This window comes from Sander lucioperca, chromosome 15 (genome assembly GCF_008315115.2).
Source record: "Sander lucioperca isolate FBNREF2018 chromosome 15, SLUC_FBN_1.2, whole genome shotgun sequence".
NCBI classification, from domain to species: domain Eukaryota; kingdom Metazoa; phylum Chordata; class Actinopteri; order Perciformes; family Percidae; genus Sander; species Sander lucioperca.
Window position 1 is genome coordinate 7,353,973 of NC_050187.1, and position 5,000 is coordinate 7,358,972.

The window sequence follows — 5,000 nt, forward strand, 5'->3', positions numbered from 1 at the left end:
TAGGAAAAGATGTTTATATGTCATTTTGACACAAATACATTTAATAAATGACATGTTGATGTTTGAAAGTCTCGAGATTTTGACATAAATGCAGATATAAATGTAATTTAACTAAATAATAAATAATTATCGATTTTCAACTAAATATTCTGTAGCCTATTTTGCCGTCAACACTGCCGACGTTGTCTTTGCTGTAATCAGATCAGTATATATTTATGTTTGTGGGAAACATACATGTGTACAGACGAGGCTAGCAGCAGCAGCAGCGCCGCGTCAGACACCTTTCTGGTGTGCAAAGACAAACGCCACGCAGCCGCCACGCAGCAGATACGCCACGCCCACGCCACGCAGCGACACAGTTCGCCTGCGTGGTCGCGTGGGTCTACTATGCTCCTCATGTGAAGGACAACGCTCGGCGAGTAAGCAGTTCATAACAAACAGTGGCAATACTTGTCTTTCCTAATCACAGACTGTTGTTGTTGATAGCTAAAGTTAGCTAAATTAGCGTAGTCATAATTACGGACGTAACCTGATGAATCCAGTTTTGTGCTGATGCTCTGACAAGCAGACGCCTGGCTGTCTACGTCCTGATAATGTTTAGAAAACAGTTTAATATTTGAGTGAACTCACAAACAGAAGACTCAAGGCCGTTTCACATTGTACGCGGCATGCGCTGCGCTCGCCGTTAGGTTTTCCTATTCCCAACTATATTTGTTGTGCTCGCCGCCAGGCTCAGCGCAAATTTACGTCATACATGCGCCAATATTTGAATGCACGTCACGTCTGCGTCCAGTGTTTACATCAGACGTGCAGTAGGCTACATGCAACATTGTGTAGGATGCACAGTAGTGATTTGGTGGAGATGATGTTTCTGTCTTTGAAACATAGGAAAGCCTTGTTCCGTTTGTGGATCCACGTGTGTTCGGTGTTTACTTTTTTCCTTTTTATTCAGACACATCACAGCGCACCGCGGCCGCTCTTGCGCATGCCGCGGTCAAAGTTGAACCATGTTGAACTTTGACCGTGGCACGCGCAAGAGTGGCCAGCCGCAAAATGCCGCTTGCGCTGCGCTTTGCTCCTGGCAGACCAGTTATTGCGCGCGCAAGCCATTGACAATAATGGGTTTCATAGCGCAGCGCTGCCGTTTGCGCGTACAATGTGAATGGCCCTTCAGTCTCTTGTTCATTGCTTTCAATTCAACTCTTGCAGCGGGCGGGCATGTGCGTGTGACGAGCACGAACGCGACAGTTTCACGGGATTGCGCCCGCTTGTTGCATCGCCTGTCAAACTGCCCCCCCACCCCACTACCTGCCCGCTCGCCTCTCATTGAAAATTAATTGCGTGGCGCGACAATCGCTCCCCCGTGTGAGAAGCCCTTAACACTGGAACTGCCGTGAGCGGTCATTTTGACCGCCAGATTCCAAACTCTATAATCTCTCATGATAAATACCTAATTGCATATTGTATTATGTATTGTGTTAGGATATCTTTAGAAAAACGTAATAAAATGTACATTTTTACAAGTTTAATTATACATTTAGTATACGAGTAGTAATACGTGTTACAATAATTCATATCATGGCATAGTAAACCATAATTATTTCATACATTCATATCCTGAAAAATACGGTGTGGAAATTCATTCAACTTAACTCATAACAGCCAAATAACAATTATAAGTATCTTATTTGAACATTTAGCTATAACCTAACCTGGCACTGCCTCTGTTTTGGCGTCTGCTGCGGTGCGCCGCTGACCTTTTTTCCTCCATAAACTCCGCTCTCAGCTCCTCTGCCAGTTGCTGCATAAACTTCCTCCGGACAATTTTACTGCTGGTGCACTCCTTGGAGAGGATGCGTGCAACGATTCCAGCCAGTTCGAGGATGTATAAAGTTATATGAACATGTAAACAGCCACCGGCCATCTACGTGTACGGCGCCTTTCACAGAGCGAGCGCCCGGTGTTTGCCTTCTGATTCAGAACAGAGTGCCTCTACGCCGTAGTAGCCTACGTTACCGACTCTGGCTTTGCCTTCGGCCCATCGGTGATGCCCACACTTGTTACTGGAGACCGCTAGTTACGTTTCTCTGACAGAGACTATGGTAGTTACTAAGCAACCAAGATGCATCTTCAACCGCTGCGAAAAATTAAAAACAATACCGCGAAAATCCGAGCGGTCAATATGACCGTGTATGGCCGAAATAGGTAAAAGTGACTGTATTTTCTTTGCCTTTTGTGTAATGTATATAAAACAATTTTAAATTAAAATACAGACTATTTTAGGAAAAGTCAGGCAGCAGCAGGATTGTATTTTTTTATTCAGCAAAGTTATTACACATATACATTTCAAAACGGTCAAAATGACCGTCATGGCCGTTCTAGTGTTAAGGCAGGCGAAATTCAATTTTGGAGAAAAGTAACCTGACGTCACGCTGCGGTGGCCAGTCGTGTGTGTGTGTGGATCAGACTTGTGGGGGTGTTTTGAGGCGATGTGAGAGTCCCGTACAGGAAACAGGAAACACCCCTGCCTCTATCTCTGCCACAAGACAAGTTTCTACACACCAAACACGAGCTCTGAACTGCCCGGGAGATGGTGGAACAGCTGACTGTTCCCTCAGTCCCTCCGTCTCTTTCCTTTCTCTCTTTCTCCCGGAAATGAAGCTGCCTTCAAGTGCGCTCGGACACATTGAGATCTATAAACGACTTGACGGGAAAACCATAACTGTAGAAATATAAAGTGTAGTTGTGCTGCATTTGGGGGGTTAAAGAACACAAAGGGACACCACACAAATGGGCCGTTTCATTGACACTCCCACTGCCGCAAAACCCTTCAGAGAATCGCTTTCTTTGGTCTGAACGTGCCCTGAAGCATTTTTATAAAGACTTGTAAGACAGTAGAACTGATTCAGGAGCGAGTTTTCTGTCTGTTGTTGAGGCAGGATGTTTGCAGAGGAGGCTTGTTGGAGCTTACCGGCAATTTCCACTGGATGCGGAACGTCTCCGGAACGGCGGCGGAGTCATTAGGTTTCCATTAAAGTCGGTGTGTGTATTTCCACTGACTGCAGAACGTCTGCGTCCCGACTCCGTCCCAGCTCCGGCGGTCCCAGCCCTCCGGAGCAGATACCAGAGCTTCTATTGTTGCCGGACGCCGGAGAGCTCCGCAGCAATTCAGCACACGGCAGATAGTGGAGGACAGGAAGTCGAGCACAGAAACAAAATAAAAATCCGGTTACTTTTCATATCTCCCTGCACTACACCTTGAAAACACAGCTCAGAGTAGTTTCCCCTCTACTCCTCTGGATGGAAACTAACTGGTGGTGGTTTTATGGTTCTATTCTACGTGAATTCGTGAGATCTCGTGGGTCCTCGTGACTACAGCTGTCAGTCATGGCCGCAGCCGTGCCGCAACAAATCCGGACCTGGTGGGTGTTGACGGACGGCGGAGCACGCAGCCGGTCCGCAGACGTTCCGCATCCAGTGGAAATCAGACTGCTGTCTTAGAACACCATAACATGAAACAAAACAAGAATGATCCCATCAACTGCTGTTCAAGTCCCCTAAAGTCCATTATGACGGTGATCCGGTTAAAGGGGGGGGGGTTGGGTAATGACAGACCTCTATAGACGGGAGGGAGCAGATAGAGAAGCTGCGGCGTTTAGTTAAAATGGGAATCAACTTCGGAGGTTTTCAATTCTGTTTGTCTGATGACAAAAAAATCTACCGCTACGATATACAGTAGGTTAATTGGGCAATTGTCCAGTTTGTATTTACTAGGGATGTCCCGATCAGGTTTTTTTGCCCTCGAGTCTGAGTCCGAGTCCTTTGATTTTGAGTATCTAGCGTCTCTGCAACAAAGTGATGTCATGCCGCACGCGTTGCTGTTTCTGTGTGGAGTCAAAAGGGTCTAACTCTGTGCCACCGCATAACTATAGATGTGTTAAAAAATAATGAGAATATATATATACACATATATATCTGAGTCCTGATCGGGAGGTAACGTCCGATTCCGATCGAGTCTGAAACCACGTGACTCGACGCCCGATTTCCGATCACGTGATCAGATCTGGACATCCCTTGTATTTACCCTCACAAAAGCGCTCGTTTTGCCACTGACAGACTCAGGTTAATATTCTAAGTGTCTGACAACATTATGGAAAGGATTTCTAAGGAGGTCGACCTTTCTGTTAAAGAGTAAGATCCTTTTTTTTTAAACATAAAAATATCTGCGAAATTGCGTTCGCTAAACCCACCAGACTCCATGTGAATAAAGACTATTTTTAGCATCGTGAAATACACTTCATTCAAAGTCGACAGAAACAAAATAAAACTATGAAAAGACGTTTTGGGTCGTCTTTCCTCTTTTCCAACCATCACAACTCTAGTTTGAGTTTAAATAAACACATAGTTTACTGATTTACATGTGAAAATATGCTGGCTCTATACACGCTAAAAGTACTGTTTTTTTAAATGGAGTCTGGTGGGTTTAGCGCTAGAGACTTCAGAGCTGTTTCTGGTTAAACAGAAAGGTCTCAAAGAGGTTTTAAAGGTCTATCTCTGTAGGGATCCTTTCCATAATGTTGCAGAGGAGGTTTGTTGGAGACTGCTGTCTTAGAACAACATAACATGAAACAAAACAAGCATGATCCTATCAACTGCTGTTCAAGTCCCCTAAAGTCCATTATGACGGTGTGATCGGGTTAAAGGCCTAATCCTAAAGACAAACGTAAACACAGGGAGGCTACAGCTTAGAGAGGAGGAAGGGGGGGGTAATGACAGACCTCTATAGACGGGAGGAGCAGATAGAGAAACTGCCGTGTTTAGTTCAGATATGAATCGACTTCGGAGGTTTTCAGTTCAGTTTGTCTGATTACAAAAAAATCTACCGGCCCGATTTCCATGAAACTTGGTGGAAGGGTGTAGCAGAAGCCAGAAAAGAACCCATTCAATTTTGGACTTCATCCAAATCACGGGGCAGATGCACACATCATTTTTAACTTTTG

General features: G+C 45.1%; 1 protein-coding gene across 1 annotated transcript in view; it reads left to right on the forward strand.

Annotated features, from left to right (window-relative positions):
* Positions 1–5,000, forward strand: part of slc30a6 (solute carrier family 30 member 6) — a 107,767-nt gene that overhangs the window by 81,822 nt on the left and 20,945 nt on the right. The window lies entirely within an intron of this gene.